The following is a 24,789-nucleotide window of genomic DNA, read 5'->3' as shown; positions in this document are numbered from 1 at the left end:
AATGAATTTTTATTCATAAGAACCAAACACTGGTGACAACCCAAATGACCGTCAACTGAATAGACACACAACTGTGTATGTCTACCAGAATACAGCTCAGCAAAGGAGAAACAAACTACTGAGGCACTCAACAACGTGGACAAAGCTTAGAGATATGGTGCTCGCCAAAGGATGCTACAGCGGGGAGAATAACAGCCCCTCAAAGACATCCAGCTCTAAGCCCTGCGACCACATGGCAGAAGGGAATGTTGGTAATGGGGGGAGGCTGTGCTTGTGTGGGCGCAGGAGGTAACGAAAAATTTCTGTACTTCCACACATTTTGTTGTGAACCTAAATCACTCTTCATAACAAAGTCTATTTAAAAAAACAAAACAGTAAGTGAAGTCACGGCATAGAAACAAGGGACCTTTCAAAGGAAGACGACTACCTACCTCCATGTGATTTTTTTCAATTATCTCAGGATAATCAACATACAATAAACTACACAAGCTTTGAGTGAACAATCTGATAAGTCTGGGCTTTTGTTCGCAAGGTAGGGAACGTAGCCACCACCCCTGGAGTTTTCTCCTGCCCTGTTGTCATCCCCTCCGGCCCCATTCCCAGGCAACTGATCTGCTTTCTGTCACCCTAGATTAGTTCCCATTTCCTAGGATTTTAAATAAATGGAATCATACAGTGTGTACCCTCCTTCTGTAATTATTTTGAGCCTTTTCCATGTTGCAGTGTGTATCAATCACTCACTCATTTTTTTATTGCTAAATAATATTGCACTGTATGGATATACCACAGTTTATCTCTTCACCAGTTGATGGAGGTTTTGGTTGTTTCTAGTTTTGAGTATTATAAACAAAGCTGGTACACAAGTATGGGCAGATGGTTTTGTTTCTCTTAGAAATACCTCAGAGTAAAAAGACTGGATCATGAGGTAGGTATGCATTGAACTTTTAACTACTAAAGAAAGAAAAGCACTTTAATATGATTTTAAACCAAGACAACACACAGCGAGTCTCGGGCAGTCTCAAGACAGGACTTTCCCTACTGCCAGATTCTGTGATTTTCTGCTGCCACCAACTGGGGAGCAAAAAGAGGAGACAGCTGTCCTCAGAAGTTCACTCCCGGGACCAAGATCTGTCCTGCTTTCTCTGATCTCTCTAGCTATGTTGCCCCTATCCACATACCCATAGCCCACTGCCCATTCATAAGCCATTTGCCTAATTTGATTACACTCACGCATGCTTAGTTGTGCTAAGTCCTGTCCAACTCTGCGACCTCGTAGACTATAGCCATGGGGTTGCAAAGAGTCTGTCCATGGGATATCCGAGGCAAGAGTACTGAAATGGGTTGCCATTTCCTCTTCCAGGGGGATCTTCCCAACCCAGGAGTTGAACCCACCTGTCCTGCATCTCCTGTATTGGCAGGTGGATTCTTTACCACTGTGCCACCTGCGAAGCCCCTAACTTGATTATAGAGGCGGATTTGAGTGGTTAAAGCCACAAACATAACTCTATGGGAAGGGCAAAGAACATGGGCATAAACCTACTCTCCAGCGCTTTGTAGCATCTTAAAGTTACAGAGGAAAAAAGAACTTCGAATGCTGGATTGAGCTAGCACTCTTTTTTAAACCCAAACCAGCTTGGCAAGTTGTAGAGGAGTTTTTTAATTCCAGCATCAGGCACCTGGTAAGTACTCAATTTGCATTTGAATAAGCAAATGACTACCACACAGTCACACAGAGACGCAGTTGGTTCAGGGCAGGAGCAAGTAATGAACTAGGGGTTCAGAAGGCCTGGACTCCAGTGCTTGTCTTGCTGTTAAGCTGCCTGTGTACTGTGATAAGGACATGGAACTTTTCTGAGCTTCAATTTCCTTAAACATAAGATAAGAAAATAACATGATGTCTTTAGCTTTGGGGGCATTTAAATAAGATGATACATACAAAACCCCTTTTAAAAATGTCTACATTTACAAAATTTACTTTGTAATATGAATGTATTAGCAAATAAAAACAATCATACAACAGTGGCTTTTTTTACATTGTATCCCTGGGTCAGGAAGATCCCCTAAAGAAGGGAATGGCAACCCACTCCAGTTTTCTTGCCTGGAGAATTCCATGGACAGAGGAGCCTGGCGGGCTACAGTCCACGGGGTCGCAAAGAGTCGGACATGACTGAGTGACTAGGCCATCCCCAATACCCAGGGTTTATTTTAGATGAACATTTGATCTGGGTTGGGGTTCGGGGACATGACTGTAGATGGGAAGTGACAAATGATGGCCCTCTGAGGTCTGGACAGTGGATTCTCCATCTTCTACATTCCATCACACTGTTTTGTACATTCCAACGGGGTCAGTAGACTCTTTCCTGTGTTTTAACACAAAATCTCACATGGGTAGAAATGAATAAATGGGGACTTCCCCATTGGTAGGCAGATTTTTAACCAACTGAGCTACCAGGGAATCCCTGGGGACTTCCCAGGTGGCGCTAATAGTAAAGAACCTGCCTATTAATGCAGGAGATGTAAGAGACATGGGTTCAATCCCTGGGTCAGGAAGATCCCCTGGAGGAGGCCATGGCAACCCACTGTATTATTCTTGCATGGAGAATCCCATGGACAGAGGAGCTTGGCAGACTACGGTCCATAGGGTCGCAAGGAGTCGGACACGACTAAAGCGACTTAGCAGTTGCAATGCAGAGGCTGCGGGAATTAAGATCCCATTTGCCGCGTAGCTACTGAGCCCGCGTGCCACAGCTAGAGAGCCTCCAGGCCACAGCGAAACACTCTGCATGAGGTAACGAAGATCAGTCTTGCGGCAACTGAGACCCAAAGCAGCGAAATAAAGAAATGAATACATTTAAATGGTTAAGATGGTAAATTTTTATGAAAGAAAGACATGAATAAATAAAGAAACACAAATTTACCAGACACACCACCAGCATTGTACATGTGGAGAAAAGTAGAAGAATACAAAATTTCCTTTTGATTTTACCAGAATCCCCTGGTAGGGAAAACTTCAAAATAATCATATTAATTGCAATGATATAAATAAGGCAGTGATAGGTTTTCAATAATTCAAAAAAAACAGACCAGCTACAGGGTTCCCAGGGCAGCAAAACTAACATTACTCGTGACCCCACTCTGTGGAGACGAATTTGCTATAAAGCTATCCTCTTCTCTCTCTAGATGATACTTTCATCCTCTTGAAATACTTCGAAAAGATGACTTTTCGAGAAGGAAATGCAGTTTAACTTTTTAAAAATTTAGAGTTTGGGTAACCTTGCATGAAAAAGAATCAATGAAAGCAGGTTCTATGTTGTCAACACAGTAGAAAAATTTGCATTCAATAAAACCTCATACTGTAAGTAGAATCCAGTAACAATGGGAAAAAATGATCAGCGTGAGCATCGAAACTTTAAGCTTTCTCACTGAATGTGTCCCGACGTCCGCAGCTGTTCTTTGGATCCTTCCCAAAACATGCAAACATAACTAACAGCAGGATTTTGTCCTCTAATTTCACTGAATGGAAAAAGGACTCCTTGGAGAAGAGTTTATTGATTAACAGGGAAAAGGGAACAAATCTCTGAATTTGGATCATCTTGCTGTTTCTAGTAAGCAAAAATGCTTTCTAATTTTCTTTTTCTTCTTTTAAAAAATGTCTGCTGTAAGCAAGGTGATTTGGTTATGCACACATACACACATATATATACATTTTTTAAATATTCTTTCCCATTATGGTTTATCATTGTTTATCATTGTTGTTGTTCAGTTGCTCAGTCATGTCTGACTTTTTGTGACCCTATGGATTACAGTACTCCAGGCTTCTCTGTCCTTCAGCATCTCCCAGCATTCGCTCAAACTCATGTCCATTGAGTCAGTGATGCCATCCAACCATCTCATCCTCTGTCATCCCCTTCTCCTCCTGCCCTCAATCTTTCCTAGCATCAGGATCTTTTCCAATGAGTCAGTTCTTTGCATCAGGTAACCAAAGTATTGGAGGTTCAGCTTCAGCATCATTCAGCAATATTCCAATGAATAGTGGGGTTGATTTCCTTTAGGATTGACTGGTTTGATCTCCCTGCTGTTCAAGGGGCTTATCATAGGATATTGAGTATAGTTATCTGTGCTACACAGTAAGACCTTACTGTTTACAAAGACACTTTTCAAAAACACCTGCCATGGAGTAACTCAGAGTGGGCTTCCCTGGCCATGTAATGACAGTTTAATATCATCTTCTTCATAGACAATGTAGATCAGTGGTTTTCACACTTGAGAGAGCCTCAGAACCATGTGGAGCTGTTAAAACCCACATAACTGGGCCCACACCCCAGAGTTTCCAATCCAGCCTGTTTGTAACAGGGCCCAAGAATCTGCATTTCTAACAGATTTCCAGGTGAAGCTGCTGCTGGTGGTCCAGAGACCACACTTTGAGAACCACTGGTATACCTTACCTTAGCTGATCTGGGTGATTCTGTGAGCATCTATGAGCATCATTCCAATACCCAAAAGGAAAAAAGTCAATTATAAAATGTACAGAAAGGCAGTTATACAAAAATTATGTTTATTAATATATATGGATGTTTGTATCTTCCTTTTAAGTACATGTTGGTTTATAAAGCATAGTCTTTCTAAAATCTGTGAAAGCAATGAGTAGAAATCCACAAGTTAATGAAACAACTCTAGGAAAAGTAGAAACTGTACCAAAAGCAGGAAGAACTTAATAGCATTATAGAAAGAAATCCAGTCCTCAGTCAGCACCATTTAGAGCACAATAATTCATCAAATCCTTGTGTTCAAAGACGGTAAACTAGTGAAATGGCCCAAAGAAGAGAATTAACTTGGTGCCTCGTTGTCTCGGGAAAAGACCTCGAAATGCGTCATTCCGACAAGATGTTCACACACTCCGAGGGCAGTGATATATTTTCAATTAATAAGGTTAATATGTAATAATGGCAAGACAACAAGTTCGGCAACATCAGCCGTGTGAAACCCAAACCAACATCCCTTCCAAGGAAGACACCAAGTTTCATCATCTATGAGAAAGGAATAGACTTGAAATTCCCACTGAGAAAACCAGGTGGAACTATTAGGGCAAACAATGACTGAAACCGCTCACCCTGGCCAGGCACCAGAGTCACCATGTACATGAGTTATATTACAACAGGAGGTCCTGGTCAGGGACAAGGAACTAACAAGCTACCATGAACTCAAAGAGTCTGGGAAAGGATAAAAGGAGAGAGCAGAGGCCAATCCATCTGTCCTCCCAGAATCCTTCTTGCTGGCATCCATCTTGGCTGAGGAATGCGTGTGTCACCAGGAAGGACCCTGAGTCACGGTGATTGGCCAGAGACGACCCGGAAGCTAATCCCACCCCCTTAAAACCCGAGACTGCGGACCACGAGGCAGAGCAGTCCTGGGCTCCCTTACACGGCTACTCTCTGCCCAGGCCCCCCTTGCTGATAAAGTCTGTTGCTTTGTCGGCATGTGTGTATTGTTGGATAGTTCATTTCAAAGTGTTAGACAGTTCAGTTCAGTTCAGTTCAGTGGCTCAGTCGTGTCTGACTCTTTGAGATCCCATGAACTGCAGCACGCCAGGCCTCCCTGTTCATCACCAACTCCCGGAGTTTACCCAAACTGATGTCCACTGAGTCGGTGATGCCATCCAACCATCTCATGCTCTGTCATCCCTTCTCCTCCCGCCTTCAATCTTTCCCAGCATCAGGGTCCTTTCCAATGAATCAGCTTTTCACATTAGGTGGCCAAAGTATTTGAGTTTCAGCTTCAACCTCAGACCTTCCAATGAACACCCAGGACTGATCTCCTTTAGGATGGACTGGGTGGATCTCCTTGCAGTCCAAGGAACTTTCAAGAGTCTTCTCCAACACCACAGTTCAACAGCATCAATTCTTCGGCACTCAGCTTTCTTTATAGTCCAACTCTCACATGCATACATGACCACTGGAAAAACCATAGCCTTGACTAGATGGACCTTTGCTGGCAAAGTAGTCTCTGCTTTTGAATATGCTATCTAAGTTGGTCATAACTTTCCTTCCAAGGAGTAAGCGTCTTTTAATTTCATGGCTGCAATCACCATCTGCAGTGATTTTGGAGCCCCCCAAAATAAAGTCTGTCACTGTTTCCACTGTTTCCCCATCTATTCACCATGAAGTGATGGGACCAGATGCCATGATCCTTGTTTTCTGAATGCTGAGTTTTAAGCCAACTTTTTCACTCTCTGCTTTCACGTTCATCAAGAGGCTCTCTAGTTCCTCTTCATTTTCTGCCATAAGGATGGTGTCATCTTTGAGATCACTGAGATTTCTCCCAGCAATCTTGATTCCAGCTTGTGCTTCATCCAGCGCAGCATTTCTCATGATGTACTCTGCATAAGTTAAATAAGCTGGGTGACAATATACAGCCTTGACATACTCCTTTCCGATATGGAAACAGTCTGTTTTTCCATGTCCACTTCTAACTGTTGTTTTCTGACCTGTATACAGGTTTCTCAGAAGGCAGGTCAGCTGGGCAGGTATTCCCATCTCTTTCGGAATTTTCCACAGTTTGTTGTGATCCACACAGTCAAAGGCTTTGGCATAGTAAATAAAACAGTAGATGTTTGTCTGGAACTCTCTCGCTTTTTCGATGATCAAGCGGATGTTGACAATTTGATTTCTGGTTCCTCTGCCTTTTCTAAAACCAGTTTGAACATCTGGAACATCACCGTTCACATATTGCTGAAGCCGGGCTTGGAGAATTTTGAGCATTACTTTGCTAGCATGTGAAATGAGTGCAATTGTGCAATAGTTTGAGTATTCTTTGGCATTTCCTTTCTTTGGGACTGGAATGAAAACTGACCTTTTCTAGTCCTGTGGCCACTGTTTTCCAAATTTGCTGGCATATCGAGTGCAGCAATTTCACAGCATCATCTTTTAGGATTTGAAATACTGGAGTTACATTACCTCCACTAGCTTTGTTCGTAGTGATGCTTCCTAAGGCCCACTTGACTTCACATTCCAGGATGTCTGGCTCTAGGTGAGTGATCACACCATCGTGATTATCTGGGTCGTGAAGATCTTTTTTGTACAGTTCTTCTGTGTATTCTTGCCACCTCTTCTTAGTATCTTCTGCTTCTGTCAGGTCCATATCATTTCTGTCCTTTATTGTGCCCATCTTTGCATGAAATGTTCCCTTGGTATCTCTAATTTTCTTGATGAGATCTCTAGTTTTTCCCATTCTGTTGTTTTCCTCTATTTCTTTGCATTGATTGCTGAGGAAGGCTTTGTTATCTCTCTTTGGTATTCTTTGGAACTCTGCATTCAAATGGGTCTGTCTTTCCTTTTCTCTTTTGCCTTTTGTTTCTCTTCTTTTCACAGCTATTTGTAAGGCCTCCTCAAACAACAATTTTGCCTTTTTGCATTTCTTTTTCTTGTGGATGGTCTTGATCCCTGTCTCCTGTACAATGTCACGAACCTCATTCCATAGTTCATCAGGCACTCTGTCTATCAGATCTAGACCCTTAAATCTATTTCTCACTTCCCCTGTATAATCATAAGGGATTTGATTTAGGTCATACCTGAATGGTTTAGTGGTTTTCCCCACTTTCTTCAATTTAAGTCTGAATTTGGCAATAAGGAGTTCACAATCTGAGCCACAGTCAGCTCCCAGTCTTGTTTTTGCTGACTGTATATAGCCATCTTTGGCTGCCAAAAATAGAATCAATCTGATTTCGGTGTTGACCGTCTGGGGATGTCCATGTGTAGAGTCTTCTCTTGTGTTGTTGGAAGAGGGTGTTAGCTATGACCAGTGCGTTCTCTTGGCAAAACTCTATTAGCCTTTTCCCTGCTTCGTTCTGTACTCCAAGGCCAAATTTGCCTGTTACTCCAGGTATTTCTTGACTTCCTACTTGTGCATTCCAGTACCCTATAATGAAAGGAACATCTTTTTTGGGTGTTAGTTCTAAAAGGTCTTGTATGTCTTTATAGAACCGTTCAACTTCAGCTTCTTCAGCCTTACTGGTCTGGGCATAGACTTGGATTACCATGGTATTGAATGGTTGGCCTTGGAAATGACCAGAGATCATTCTGTCATTTTTGAGACTGCATCCAAGTATTGCATTTTGGACTCTTCTGTTGATTATGATGGCTACTCCATTTCTTCTAAGGGATTCCTGCCCGCAGAAGTAGATATAATAATGGTCATCTGAGTTAAATTCACCCATTCCAGTCCATTTTAGTTTGCTGATTCCTAGAATGTCCACGTTCACCCTTGCCATCTCCTGTTTGACCACTTCCAATTTGCCTTGATTCATGGACCTGACATTCCAGGTTCCTGTGCAATATTGCTCTTTACAGCATCGGACCTTGCTTCTATCACCAGTCACATCCACAGCTGGGTATTGTTTTTGCTTTGGCTCCATCCCTTCATTCTTTCTGGAGTTATTTCTCCACTGATCTCCAGTAGCATGTTGGGCTTCTACCGACCTGGGGAGTTCATCTTTCAGTGTCCTATCTTTTTGCCTTTTCACACTGTTCATGGGCTTCTCTAGTCAAGAATACTCAAATGGTTTGCCATTCCCTTCTCCAGTGGACCACATTCTGTCAGACCTCTCCACCATGACCCATCTGTCTTGCATGGCCCTACGTGGCATGGCTCATAGTTTCACTGAGTTAGACAAGGCTTTGGTCCGTCTGATCAGGTTGGTTAGTTTTCTGTGATTGTGGTTTTCAGTCTGTCTGTCCTCTGATGGAGAAGGATAAGAGGCTTATGGAAACTTCCTGATGGGAGAGACTGACTGAGGGGGAACTGGGTCTTGTTCTGATGGGTAGGGCCATGTTCAGTAAATTTTTAATCCAATTTTCTACTGATGGCCAGGGCTGTGTTTCCTCCCTGTTGTTTGACCTGGCTAAACTGTGGTGGAGGCAATGAAGATAATGGCGGCCTCCTTCAAAAGGTCCCATGCACTCATTGCTACACTAAGTGCCCCCAACCCCGCAGCAGGCCACCACTGACCCGTGCCTCTGCCAGAGGGTCCTGAATACCCACCAGCAAGTCTGGGTCAGTCTCTTGTGGGCTCACTGCTCCTTTCTTCTGGGTCCTGGTGCACACAAGGTTTTCTTTGTGCCCTCCGAGAGACTGTTTCCCCAGTCCTGCATAAGTTCTGGCAGCTCTATGGTGGGGTTAATGGCGACCTCCTCCAAGAGGGCTTATGCCATGCCTAGGTCTGCTGCCCTTGAAGCAGTCCACTGCTGACCTGTACCTCCTCAGGAGACACTCAGACACAGTCTGTCTCCGTCTCTGTGCTGCTGGCTGCCTGCTGAATCACTTCAGCCGTGTCCAGCTCTTTGCAACCCTATGAACTGTAGCCCACCAGGCTCCTCTGTCCATGGAATTCTTCAGGCAAGAACACTGGAGTGGGTTGCCATTTCACTTATATGTGGAATCTAAAAAAAAAAAAAGTGCAATTAACTTATTTACAGAACAGAAGTGGAGTCAAAGATGCAGCAAACACACTTAGGGTTACCAGGGAATAAAGGGGGTGAGGGATAAATTGGGAGATTGGGATTGACATATACAATGTTTATTGACACTACTACACATGAAATAGATAACTAATAAGAACCTGGGGCTTCCCAGGTGGCTCAGTGACAAAGAATCCATCTGCCAATGCAAGAGACTTGGTTCATTCCCTGGGCTGGGAAGATCCCTTGAGAAGGAAATGGCAACCCACTCTAGTATTCTTGCCTGGGAAATCCCATGGACAGAGGAGCCGGTGGCACGGACTGGCAGAAGAGTAAGGCATGACTTAGCGACTAAACAACAACCATAAGGACCTGCTGTATAAAATAGGGAGTCCTACCCAATACTCTGTAATGGCCTATATAGGAAAAGAATCTAAAAAAAAAAAAGAGAGAGGATAGATGTGTATGGATAACTATACACATGAAATTAACACAACAGAGTAAATCAGCTATACTCCAATGAATTTTTTTTTTAAGAAGCATTGAGTAGTTTCCAGTTTAGAGCTACTATGAATAAATCTGCTATTAGCCTTCACATGCTGACCTTTATGCAGTTATAGGTTTTATTCTTATTTTGTGGGCTTGTGCCACCCAAGACAGACGGGTCATGGCGGAGAGGTCTGACAGAATGTGGTCCACTGGAGAAGGGAATGGCAAACCATTTGGGTATTCTTGACTAGAGAAGCCCATGAACAGTGTGAAAAGGCAAAAAGATAGGACACTGAAAGATGAACTCCCCAGGTCGGTAGAAGCCCAACATGCTACTGGAGATCAGTGGAGAAATAACTCCAGAAAGAATGAAGGGATGGAGCCAAAGCAAAAACAATACCCAGCTGTGGATGTGACTGGTGATAGAAGCAAGGTCCGATGCTGTAAAGAGCAATATTGCATAGGAACCTGGAATGTTAGGTCTGTGAATCAAAGCAAATTGGAAGTGGTCAAACAGGAGATGGCAAGAGTGAACGTGGACATTCTAGGAATCAGCAAACTAAAATGGACTGGAATGGGTGAACTTAACTCAGATGACCATTATTATATCTACTTCTGCGGGCAGGAATCCCTTAGAAGAAATGGAGTAGCCATCATAGTCAACAGAAGAGTCCAAAATGCAATACTTGGATGCAGTCTCAAAAATGACAGAATGATCTCTGGTCATTTCCAAGGCCAACCATTCAATACCATGGTAATCCAAGTCTATGCCCAGACCAGTAAGGCTGAAGAAGCTGAAGTTGAACGGTTCTATAAAGACATACAAGACCTTTTAGAACTAACACCCAAAAAAGATGTTCCTTTCATTATAGGGTACTGGAATGCACAAGTAGGAAGTCAAGAAATACCTGGAGTAACAGGCAAATTTGGCCTTGGAGTACAGAACGAAGCAGGGAAAAGGCTAATAGAGTTTTGCCAAGAGAACGCACTGGTCATAGCAAACACCCTCTTCCAACAACACAAGAGAAGACTCTACACATGGACATCCCCAGACGGTCAACACCGAAATCAGATTGATTCTATTTTTGGCAGCCAAAGATGGCTATATACAGTCAGCAAAAACAAGACTGGGAGCTGACTGTGGCTCAGATTGTGAACTCCTTATTGCCAAATTCAGACTTAAATTGAAGAAAGTGGGGAAAACCACTAAACCATTCAGGTATGACCTAAATCAAATCCCTTATGATTATATATAGTGGGAGTGAGAAATAGATTTAAGGGACTAGATCTGATAGACAGAAAAAGAAAAAGAAATGCAAAAAGGCAAAATGGTTGTTTGAGGAGGCCTTACAAATAGCTGTGAAAAGAAGAGAAACAAAAGGCAAAAGAGAAAAGGAAAGACAGACCCATTTGAATGCAGAGTTCCAAGGAACACCAAAGAGAGATAAGAAAGCCTTCCTCAGTGACCAATACAAAGAAATAGAGGAAAAGAATAGAATGGAAAAGACTAGAGATCTCATCAAGAAAATTAGAGATACCAAGGGAACATTTCATGCAAAGATGGGCACAATAAAGGACAGAAATGATATGGACCTGACAGAAGCAAAAGATACTAAGAAGAGGTGGCAAGAATACACAGAAGAACTGTACAAAAAAGATCATCATGACCCAGATAAGCATGATGGTGTGATCACTCACCTAGAGCCAGACATCCTGGAATGTGAAGTCAAGTGGGCCTTAGGAAGCATCACTACGAACAAAGCTAGTGGAGGTAATGTAACTCCAGTATTTCAAATCCTAAAAGATGATGCTGTGAAATTGCTGCACTCGATATGCCAGCAAATTTGGAAAACAGTGGCCACAGGACTAGAAAAGGTCAGTTTTCATTCCAGTCCCAAAGAAAGGAAATGCCAAAGAATACTCAAACTATTGCACAATTGCACTCATTTCACATGCTAGCAAAGTAATGCTCAAAATTCTCCAAGCCCGGCTTCAGCAATATGTGAACGGTGATGTTCCAGATGTTCAAACTGGTTTTAGAAAAGGCAGAGGAACCAGAAATCAAATTGTTAACATCCGCTGGATCATCAAAAAAGCGAGAGAGTTCCAAACAAACATCTACTTCTCTTTTATTGATTATGCCAAAGCCTTTGACTGTGTGGATCACAACAAACTGTGGAAAATTCTGAAAGAAATGGGAATACCTGCCCAGCTGACCTGAGAAACCTGTATGCAGGTCAGAAAACAACAGTTGGAAGTGGACATGGAAAAACAGACTGTTTCCAAATCGAGAAAGGAGTATGTCAAGGCTGTATATTGTCACCCAGCTTATTTAACTTATGCAGAGTACATCATGAGAAATGCTGCGCTGGATGAAGCACAAGCTGGAATCAAGATTGCTGGGAGAAATCTCAGTGATCTCAAAGATGACACCATCCTTATGGCAGAAAATGAAGAGGAACTAGAGAGCCTCTTGATGAACGTGAAAGCGGAGAGTGAAAAAGTTGGCTTAAAACTCAGCATTCAGAAAACAAGGATCATGGCATCTGGTCCCATCACTTCATGGCAAATAGATGGAGAAACAGTGGAAACAGTGACAGACTTTATTTTGGGGGGCTCCAAAGTCACTGCAGATGGTGATTCCAGCCATGAAATTAACAGACATTTGCTTCATGGGAGAAAAGTTATGACCAACCTAGACATCATATTAAAAAACAGAAACATTACTTTGCCAACAAAGTTCCATCTAGTCAAAACTATGGTTTTTTCAGTAGTTATGTATGGATGTGAGGGTTGAACTATAAAGAAGGCTGAGCACCGAAGAATTGATATTTTTGAACTGTGGTGTTGGTGAAGACTCTTGAGAGTCTCTTGGACAGCAAGTCCATCCTAAAGTAGATCAGTCCTGAATATTCATTGGAAGGTCTGATGTTGAAGCTGAAACTCCAATACTTTGGCCACCTGATGTGAAGAGCTGACTCATTTGAAAAGACCCTGATGCTGGTAAAGATTGAAGGCAGGAGAAGGGAACGAGAGAGGACGAGATGGTTGGATGGCATCAGCGATTCAATGGACATGAGTTTGAGCAAACTCCGGGAGTTGGTGATGGACAGGGAGGCCTGGCATGCTGTAGTCCATGGAGTCTCAAAGAGTTGGACCCAACTGAGCGACTGAACTGAAGTTTAAGTGAAAGTGATATCATACTTGTTTTTCTGTGTCTTACTTCACTCAGTATGACAGTCTCTACATCCATCTATGCTGCTGCAAATGACACTATTTTGTTTACCAAATGCTTATTAATAAGTGAATGAATAAGCAAATTGTGGCACATCCATCCATACTATGAAATAGTGCTCAGCAATAAAAAAGACTGTAGTATTGATATATGCTACAACATAGACGAATCTCAAACATATAAGCTGAAGAAACTAGACAAGAGTACCAATGGTATGATCCTTTTTATTTTTTTTAATGGTACAGTCTTTGTGTTATTGTATGTGGAATAAGTCTCTAGATATTTAAAACAGTTATAAGAGTTAATCTTTTGGACTGGTGAGTTCATTAAATGTTTAGAAAAACTGGATGATAATTTTCAACCAACGTTGAAATGAATGGGGGAATTTAATTTGGCAAAATTCAATATTTTAATTTATTAGTTTGGAAGTCATATAAATATTTGAAAGAATATAAATTTTAATGATTAAGGGAAAGCAAATCATTCAAAATATATATAAGAAGAATACACTGTTACATTAAATAAGGCACAAGAGAAGGAAGTTTTCCTCACTTGCAGAAAAACCTGTTATGCGTTTGATAATGCATCAACATATATCATACAGACTCATCCCCAGGCTTGGTCAATAGGAGCGCATGTGTTTAGCAGAGCTCTCATCACTGTGTGGAGGTGATCTTGGGTTCTGTTTTTTCCACTTAATGACATTTCACATGTACAGTTTTTAGCTATAGAAGTAGCCCACAACATTGTTGGTTTTGAGACTCTGATAAGGCATCTATAATATGCCATAGTTTGCTGGACTTTTCCTCCACTGTTGGGGCTTAAGTTCAAAATCATTTAAAAGTATAATTACCAAGAGTTATAATCCCTGGCAGTCCAGTGGTTTGGACTCCTACCTTCCATTGCAGGGGATACGAGTTTGAGCCCTGGTAGGGGAACTAAGATCCCACAAGCCACGTGGCATGGTCAGAAAAGAAAAAAATTATAGTTACCAATCAAAAGTTATGGTCACCAGTCATTTCTTTCTTGCCATAGGGCTCTAGCAATACTGGCTCAGGATCCTGGCTCCACCCCGTCATACTCATGCGACCTTGAGCAGATCGCCTGGTCTTTCTGACCCTTACCTGTCCCAGGGTTTCTGGAAAGGATTAAATAAGGCACTTCTGGGCTTCCCTGTGGTCCAGTGGTTAAGAATCTGGCTGACAACGCAGGGGACACTGGTTTGATCCCTGGTCCGGGAGGATCCCACGTACCTTGGAGCAACCAGGCCCATAAACCACAGCTACTGACGCCCAAGCTCTAGAGCCCGGGCCTGGCAAGAAGGGAAGCCACCGCAGTGAAAGCCCGTGCAGCTCGAAGAGTAACCCCTGTTTGCCACAACTAGGGAAACCCGAGTGCAGCAATGAAGACCCGCCACGGCCAAAACGCTAAACAAGTAAACAAGGCAAGGGACAGCTCCTGGCACATAGTAGGCCCCCAGAAATGTTGAGTACTAGATCTAACACGTATCTTCCTGGTGTTCCTTACTCTCCCTGAATGTCCTCTTCAGAACAGCCAAGTCTTTCACTTTTAGTTAACAGCTATACCACTTTGGACCTGATATTCTTCTTAGTCTAGACATAATCTTCCCCGCTTTCAGGTGTTGAGAGCTGACTCAAGCTTCCACGTTTCATCCTTCAGTCCATTCTTTCCCTGAGTCCTTGTTTGTCGGTTGTGCTTGCTTTTACTCACGTCTTTTCCATCTGCTGCTCTGGGGGTAGCCCACGGCCTTCTGATCACTTACGCTGCACTGTCCCTTCTCCTGCATGGCTTCCGTCTTTCCAGCCTGTGTTTTTTAGGCGTACATTGGTGTACTGTGTGTGTTAGTTGGTGCTGCTGCTGCTAAGCCGCTTCAGTCGTGTCCGACTCTGTGCAACCCCAAGACAGCAGCCCACCAGGCTCCCCCGTCCCTGCGATTCTCCAGGCAAGAACACTGGAGTGGGTCAGTCGTGTCCAATTCTTTGCCACTGCATGGACTGTAACCCACCAGGCTTCTCTGACCATGGAACTCTCCAGGCAAGAACACAGGAGTGGGTTGCCATTCCCTTCTCCAGGGGAACTTCCCAATCCAGGGATCGAACCCTGGTCTCCTGCCTCGCAGGCAGTTTCTTTACGGTTTGAGCTGTAGGGAAATCCTGGTGTATATACTTCATATAAGATCATATCTTATGTTCTGTTCATAACCTGCAACTGTATGAAAAGTTTCCACGTCAGACATGTTCTCTCATTGTTATAATAGATGTGTTGGTAAAGAGCAATTTCATCATTTCCTCATTTTTAACATTTAGCTTGCTTTTACTTTTTCACTTTTATAGATGATTCTTTGATGAAAATTCTAGTAGTTGTGTCTTTAGGCTCATCCATGATTGCTGCCTTGGAACTGACTGGTCAGTGTGTTAGTCACTCAGCGTCTGACTCTTTGCGACCCTATAGACTGCAGCCCATCAGGCTCCTCTGTTGGTGGGATTCTCCAGGCAGGAATACTGGAGTAGGTTGCCATTTCCTTCTCCAGGGGATCTTCCCAACCCAAGGATTGAACCCTGGTCCCCACCTTGCAGGAAGATTCTTTACCATCTGAGCTATAGATGTTAAATTGCTGGGTCAAAGGAAACATAAAATTCTGGGTCTTTTAGTATGTCTTTTCACATTATCTGGATAAAGATCATACACAATAAGGTTATGGCTTACGGCAGAATATCCAAAACAGTATTATCCCATCAATTTTCTTTAGGATACTCCATACAGATCAATCTTTAGAAATATTCATATTTACAGCTGTTTTCCTGAATAAAAAAATCAAATACTACAAGCTCACACTTTTATAATCTGATATAAAAGAAGTAACTACCCTCTGGAATGCCACCTTTATTAAACCAGGGCTCTCTGAGAGCACCTTACAAAGTACTGCTTGTTTTATAAAAACACATCCGTTTCATTTCGAGATCACTTTGTGAGGGGGCCTGGGGGTATTCCCACCCTCTTTTGTGCTCTGATTCACCCTAGCAATGCCGACTCAGCACTTTGTTTTCGACCACAGGGTCTGGCGCTCCTTAGCCATACCATGCCTTTTCGATTAAATCTGATTTCTTCCTTCAAGTGGATGCTTTATTCTCATAGCCAACAGGGCACAGGGTTCAGAGAAAGAAGATCATGTTCTATAATGTTTATTAATGTCTTAAAACTATGTGCCCATCTGTTCTGAGTCTGAAAGAAATCAGAGTTAGGCTTACAGAAAATCAGGCACAGTGAATCAATCAATTAACCACTGTTGAGTGCCAACAATATGTGAGGCAGCAGAAATCCTCAAAATCGGAGAAGACACAAAATACATCGGTAAATATTCTACTTTCCTTTCATTTTGGCTGCTTTTTCTGAAATATGGGACAAATGTTCGTTTGCATTTTGTTTTTCTAGACTCTTCTTTTCTTAGCCTAGGGGAAGAGTGAAGTGGCTAGGGTTTGCAAGTATCCTGATTTTCCTCAAAGGATGCTTTTTAAATTGAGGAGATTGAGTGTCTTGCCATATGAATGTTGGCTTTATGTGTTTCCTCTTCTGTGAAATGTCCATTTACGTCTGTCCCTATCTTTCTATTGGGTTATCGTCCTTTGTTTATTGACTTGTAGAAGTTTTTAAATATTCCTGGTAGATTCTTTGTGATATATGACACATTTTCTCTGTTTGTAGTTTTATCTTTTTACCTTCTTTAACATGTCTTTTGATTAATACAAGTTTTTAACTTCAGTGTAATCAAATCCATCACATTTAATTGATAATGGGCTTTTTTGGGTCCAATGTTTAAGAAATCCTTTCCTACCCTGCAGATCTGAAGATAAACACTCATATTTTTTTTTCTGAGAGTTTTAAAGTTTTGCTTTTGATATTTGAATACTTAATCCATCTGGAGTTGATTTGCATGTCTGATGTGAGATAAGAATCTGATTTATTTTTCATATGGATAATCCTTCTCTTCCTATTTCATTTATTGAATTTCTCATAAATAATCCAGGAAATGCAAATCAAGACCATAGATACCAATTTACATCCATATAGCTGGTAAAAAACTGAGGTCTACTAATACCAAGAGCTGAAGCAGATAGATCATTAGCATGGTGAGAATATAAATTGTTATAGCTGCTTGGAAAACTGGTTTTATACTGCAAAGGTAAACATTCACACTACCTACAATTGATCCACATTCCATTCATAGATATAAACCGAGGGCAACTCCAGCAGGTATGCGCTGGGAGAACAAACCACTTATGAGAAAGTTCATTGCAGCAAGAAATGTGAAAACCCGAACTCCAGGATCCAGGAAGCCAGATAAATAAATGTTGTATTTCACACAATGAAATGCTATACAGCAGTGAAGTTGAATGAATCATAGAAGCCCACAACTCTTAGTAATAGAAGTAACTCTTGGCAATCGAAAACTAAATGGAAAAAGTGTCCCAGAAGACTATATACAGAACAATATGCTTTTTATAAAAGTCAAAAGCAGTGAAAACTAATCATCAATTTGTTTGCATGCATATATGTGTGATAAAAATATTTGAAATCAAGAATGAATAAAAATACAAGATTCAGAATTGTGCCCACACAGTAGGCAGAGGGCAGGCAGTAGGGGGCAGGGTGGGGAGGGGCAGGGGCAAGGCAAATGTGGAAGTTTCTCTCAATGTATTAGTTCTCTAACTGGATAGTGAGTTCAGGGGTATTCATTAAATTATTAACAAATAAACACACAAGTAGATAAAATAAAAGAGGGCCAATGATGAGAGTGGGGGAGGGCAAATCAGCACAGAGCTGACTTGCCCTAAAGTATAAAGGGATGATATTCAAAAACCAAGATCAAAAAGCTATTTGAAGGAATTCTTTACCCGTCCTGTGGTTAGGACTCTGCCTTTCACTGCTGAGCACCCAGGTTCAATCCCTGGTCAGGGAATGAAGAACCCACAGGACTTAATGGCATGGTCAAAAAAAAGCTATTTGATGTAACAGCTAAGTATTACTAAATCAAAACTCCTCACTGTACTAATTTTTTCACCAGATCCTGATTAGGTATTAGGGATTCCCTTGTGCTCAGCTGTAAAGAATCCACCAACCGATGCAGGAGACGTGGGTTTGATCTCTGGGTTGGATCCGCTAGAGAAGGGGAATGTCAGCCACACCAGTATTCTCGCCTGGGAAATCCCATGGACAGAGGAGCCTGGTGGGGTACAACCCATGGGGTCCCAACAGAGCTGGACACAACTTAGCAACTAAACAACAAGTACACACGCAGCCTGCATATTCAAATTTAAAGTCCGTGTCCTTTCAGCTTTGCTTGGACCACAGTGAAAAAATAAATATGTTCTCTATGGAGGGACTGGGTAGAAAGAGAAGCAAGCTGACTAAGAAAACCTTCGGTTCTTCTGCGGACTCTCATTATGTCACGAGAATAAGTTAAAGACTACGGCATTTCCAACCTTCTAATAATAAAAGCAGCTTGCATTTTTCTGGGATTTTGTATTTGCTTAGTGTTCCCATGTACATGCTTTATTTGATGGGACAAAGAGCCTGACAACTTAAAAAAAATATATCAAGGCTGTCAGATGTTGGTGATGAAAAATAATAATACAAATGAAACGGAGTGCTGGTGTTATCCGAAAGTTGTCTCTGTGGATAAGAGCCAACTAAAGACAAAACGTGAAATGAGAGGTAAATTTATCAGCATGATCTTTCTGTGCTTTAATTCTTTAAATCTTCGTCTAAATAGGAGGTTGCCCTTATCGTTGTTTCAGTCACTAAGTCGTGCCTGACTATTCTCAACCCCGTGGACTGTAGTCCCCCAGGATCCCTGTGTCCATGGATTTCCCAGGCGAGGATACTGGAATGGGTAACCATTCCCTTCTCCTGGGAATCTTCCTTCCTGACCCAGGATTTAACTTGTGTCTCCTGCATTGGCAGGCAGATTCTTTACCACTGAGCCCCCAGGGAAGACCCTGTGCATGCATGCTAAGTCCCTTCAGTCATGTCCGACTCTTTGCGACCCCATGGACTGTAGCCCACCAGGCTCCTCTGTCCATGGGAATTCTCCAGGCAAGAATACTGGAGTGGGTTGCCATGCCCTCCTCCAGGGGATCTTCCCGACCCAGGGACTGAACCCGAGTCTCGTATGTCTCCTGCATTGGCAGGCAGGTTCTTTACCACTAGTGCTCCTGGGAAGCCCGGAAGTTACCTTCCTGTTGTTGTAAAAGGACAACTCAACAAATATTCATCGAACTCCTAAAATATGTAGGCATCGTGCTTGGTGGAAGAACAAAACAATGAACAGGAAAGAAAACAGACATGGAACTATCGATAGATGGTATTCAGCAAAATAAATAGATTTCTGTTTTTATTTTAAAAACTGTATCATGCATGATATCTTTGATGAAGCTTTAGCTGTCTTTGCCTGAAACATATCCATAGATAACCCTATATGCGAGACAGCAGAAGAGACATAGATGTAAAGAACAGTCTTTTGGACTCTGTGGGAGAAGGCGAGGGTGGGATGATTTGGGAGAATGGCATTGAAATATGTATAATATCATATGTGAAACAGATCGCCAGTCCAGGTTCGATGCATGAGACAGGGCTCTCGGGGCTGGTGCACTGGGATGACCCAGAAGGATGGGATGGGGAAGGAGGGGCGAGGGGGGTTCAAGATGGGGAACACGTGTATACCCGTGGAGGATTCATGTCAGTGTATGGCAAAACCACTACGCTATTGTAAAGTAATTAGCCTCCAATTAAAAAAATAAATTTATATTTAAAAAAATTTAACTTTCTTCTTTTTTTTTTTTTGGCTGTGCTGGTCTTCGTTTTTTATACATATATTTTTAAATTAATTAATGAATTTGAGAGTCCCTTGGACTGCAAGGAGATCCAACCAGTCCATTCTGAAGGAGATCAACCCTGGGATTTCTTTGGAAGGAATGATGCTAAAGCTGAAGCTCCAGTACTTTGGACACCTCATGCGAAGAGTTGACTCATTGGAAAGGACTCTGATGCTGGGAGGGATCGGGGGCAGGAGGAGAAGGGGACGACCGAGGATAAGATGGCTGGATGGCATCACGGACTCGATGGACGTGAGTCTGAGTGAACTCTGGGAGATGGTGATGGACAGGGAGGCCTGGTGTGCTGCGACTCATGGGGTCGCAAAGAGTCGACACGACTGAGCGACTGAACTGAACTGAACTGAATGAATTTATTGTGTGGTCGGCTGCACTGGGTCTTCCTTGCAGTGCACAGGCTTTCTCTAGTTTTGGTGTGCAGGCTTGTCTTTGCATTGGCTTCTCTTGTTGCAGAGCACACGCTCTAGGGCTTGAGCTCAGGAGCTGTGGTGCACGGGCTGAGCTGCTCTGCAGAATATGGGATCTTCCCAGACCAGGGGTGGAACCCGTGTTCCCTGCATTGGCAGGCACCAGAGAAGTCCCCATATCCAGTACAATTGTTGGCTCCGTATCTGTCTCCATTAGACCTCACCGTGCTGACTTGCAATCATTTGTACAGACATCTGCAGTGCTGCTCTGTGCTTAGTCGCTCAGTTGTGTCCGACTCTTTGTGACCCTGTGGACAGCAGCCCGCCAGGCTCCTCTGTCCATGGGATTCTCCAGGCAAGAACACTGGAGTGGGTTTCCATGAACTCCTCCAGGGGATCTTCCCAACCCAGGGATCGAACCTAGGTCTCCTGCACTGCAGGCAGATTCTTTACCATCTGAGCCACCAGGGAAGTGCAAGAACACTGGAGTGGGTAGCCTACCCTTTCTCTAGGGGACCTTCCCAACCCAGGAATCTAATCAGGATCTGCTGCATTGCAGGTGCATTCTTTACCAGCTGAGCTCCACCTGTGCAGTAGATGTCTGTCATATTTCTTCTGTCCAGGCTCTTTTCCGCTCAGAAACTCCTTTCTCCACTTTCTAAGGCTGTCAGACACATGGCCCCGCCTCCCCCACCCATGGGGAAGCACAGGACACAGGCCAGCAGGAAGAGAAGGTAGGTCTGTGATGCAAGTAGAAGTTTTTTGGAGGCTTGGTTTGGATCCTGAGAAGACGAATGTGTCCCTTCTCCTAAAATCACTAGTACTAACATCATGGATGACTAGAGCTTTGCCTTCATGAGAAAATCTAAGAAGCCAGAGGAGAGCAGAATTGTGAGATGGAGACACCGAATCCTGATGATTCACTTTAAGCCTGATCCAGCAGTGCCTGAAACCCATTATCTCGGTTCAAAGAACCAATATATTGACTATTAGCTTAATCTTGTTAGGTTAGTTTTTTGTCACTTAAAACTAGGCAGTCCCAACCAGTGCTGTGCATGTCTCTTAACCAGACCGTGAGCTTCTAGGACCACCTATGAGCAAGGGTCCAGTTGGCACCAACATTGACCTGGTGACAACTGGTGACACAGCAGGCAAATATCTAGACAAAATTGTTCCACATCTAGAACAGGCATGTGTAACCCTAGGTCTGTGAACTTCTAGTTGGATCCATGCGTGGATGTGTATATGAGGATTTTTCAGGTAAGAAAGTTAAACTTGTTATCAGGACTTCCCTGGTGGTCCAGTGGTTAAGAATCCACCTGCCAGTGTGGCGGGACTTGGGTTGGATCCCTGATCAGGAAAATCCCACTTGCCCCGGGGCGACTATGCCTGCGCAGCGCAACTACTGAAGCCCATGCGACCTAGAGCCCAGCGCTCTGCAGCAAGAGAGGCCACTGCAGTGAGAAGCTCTCACACTGCAACCAGAGAGGCGCCTGCAAGCATCAGCTGAGACCCAGCTAAAAACAATGAATGTTAAAAAGACTAGTTTTCTGTGAGTATGGTTTCAGTGTGTCTGTCCTCTGATGCCCTCTTGCAAAAGAAGACTCTTGAGAGTCCCTTGGATTGCAAGGAGATCCAACCAGTCCATTCTGAAGGAGATCAGCCCTGGGATTTCTTTGGAAGGAATGATGCTAAAGCTGAAACTCCAGTACTTTGGCCACCTCACGCAAAGAGCTGACTCATTGGAAAAGACTCTGATGCTGGGAGGGATTGGGGGCAGGAGGAGAAGGGGACGACAGAGGATGAGATGGCTGGATGGCATCACGGACTCGATGAACGTGAGTCTGAGTGAACTTCGGGAGTTGGTGATGGACAGGGAGGCCTGGTGTGCTGCGATTCATGGGGTCGCAAAGAGTCGGACACGACTGAGCGACTGAACTGAACTGAGTCATCAGATGTGCAACAGAATCCCAAAGGAAGCGAGTTCAGGAGCTCCCACTGGTTTAAATGCTGTGCCTGGCAAACTCAGCTTGGTTTCAGGATCGTGGGGAAGATCCACAATCAGGTCCAGCATTCGGCGACCGACACCAAGAGCGGTCATCACATCTGCAGACATGGAGCCGGGGGAGAAAGAGCTCTGCTAGAACTTTCCTTCAAGTCTAGGCAATACGCAAGCTTGCTGTATTCCAAGTACCATCTTGTTAGGTTTGTTTGGCTTGATAACTAGTCTGTGTGGATAATTTCTGGTCTGTTTTTCTAAGTCCACTGAGGGATAGAGCTGGGAAATGAAGGTAAGAGGAGAAATCCAGGCCCCTTTGGCTACAGGCTCCCCATGCCCCCCCACTCCCCCATGCCCCGCTCATCTCATGTAACTGACAGAACCCCTCCTGCACCCCTCCCAACCCTGGGCTCCCTTCAGTGCTGACCACACCGAGTTCTGGTATCAACCTCTAGACTGCTCTTTGCTTTTGTTTATTGTGGTAAAACACATATAATATTGAATTTACCTCCTAACCTTTCTTTTAATGGCAAGCCTCACAATTTATTTATTCTTTATTTGTTTTGGCCACAGCATGCCGTGCCGCACACCATGTGGGGTCTCAGTTCCCTGAGCAGGGGTTGAACCTGTGTCCTCTGGAGTGGAAGCACAGAGGTTTAGTCACTGGACTGCCAGGGAAGTCCCAACCACTTTTAAGTGCACCATTCAGGGGTGTTGAGTACCTCCATATTGTTGTGCAACCATCCCCACCATCCATCCACAGAACTTTTCATCATCCCGAACTGAAACTCTGCCCATTGAACACTAATTCCCCGTTCACCTCTCCCGCAGCCCCAGGAAGCTCTATTTTACTTTTCTGTCTTCTGAACTTGACTAATTTAAGTGCCTCATATAAGTAAAATCATACAGTATTTCTTCTTATATATATATATATATATATATATATATATATTTTTTTTTTTTTTTGTCCACTTAGAAGAATGTCCTCAAGTTTCATCCATGTTGTAGCATCTCGCTTCCATTCCGAGTGACCTCTGGACCACAGTGAATTAGCTTCCCAAGCCTGCCCCTTTGAGGATATCATGTGGGCTGGCTCTCAGAGAGCTGCACTCAATGCTGAGCCCAGTGCTGTGAACCTTCATCTCCCTGGAACAAATGAGCCTCTCTCAGGGACTTCCCGGGCAAGCCAACGGGAGAGTTTATTATCCCAGGCCCACGAGGTCTCTGAGTATTGCCTTTGTCATGACTTCTCCCACAGGTATGATTTGTTGGGAGATTCCATCAACTAATTTTTGGAAGCTCTTCATATGTATTTTCTGATCTCTCTCTCCCATGCATGGTCATCAAATATTTACTGGCTATCTGCCATGTAATAAGCTTATCCTAGGTGCTCGAGATATAACTGCTGCTGACCCAAGATATGACATGAGAGCTGGGACCCCAGCTGGTGATCTTGAAGATGAAGGCCAGGTTCTGAGGCTGATGGAGCAGAAAAAGAGGCACCTGTTACCTTGTTGTACTGTGAAGTCACCACATCAGCCCAGGCCTAGCAACCATGAGAAATGAGAAAGAAATAAGCTTCTCTTTTAAAAAATAATTGGTATTTTGGGTTTTCTGTTATATGCAGCTGGAACGAAACTCCGATTATTAAGGTTCTGTATCCCTCACCATTGTTCAGTCACTCAGTGGTGTCCGACTCTTTGTGGCCCCATGGACTGCAGCACGCCAGGCTTGCCTATCCTTCACCATCTCCCAGAGTTTGTTCAAATTCATGTCCACTGAGGCGGTGATGCTCTCTAACCGTCTCATCCTCTGCTGCCCTCTTCTCCTCCTGCCTTCAATCTTTCCCAGCCTCAGGTCTTTTCCAGTGAGTCGTCTCAACATATGTACTGTCCTTGGACCAGCAGAATCAGCATCATCTCTAACCTTGTTAGAAACGCAGACTCTCAGGCCCCACACCAAACTGACTGAATCAGATTTTGCAGTTTCCCTAGGAGATTTGTATGCACAGCGAAGCTGGAAAAGCAGTGCTTTAAGCATTTAAGGAGGCTGACTTTCCTATAGTAAGTTTTGGCTCCATTTTAGTATTTTTTTAAATGATGGAATATATCATGACATGTGGACTGCATGTAGACATGGATAATTCTCCATATTCATTCATATGGATTTTCTTTATTTTTTCTTGAGATATAATTGGTCTATACCATTACAGCTGGTACAACATAATGATTCAATGTGTGTATACATTGCAAAATGATTACCACAGTAAATCTGCTTAAATTACAAATCTTTTTTT

The sequence above is a fragment of the Capricornis sumatraensis genome, chromosome 12 (assembly GCF_032405125.1).
Source record: "Capricornis sumatraensis isolate serow.1 chromosome 12, serow.2, whole genome shotgun sequence".
NCBI lineage: Eukaryota > Metazoa > Chordata > Mammalia > Artiodactyla > Bovidae > Capricornis > Capricornis sumatraensis.
This window is presented reverse-complemented; position numbering follows the sequence as displayed.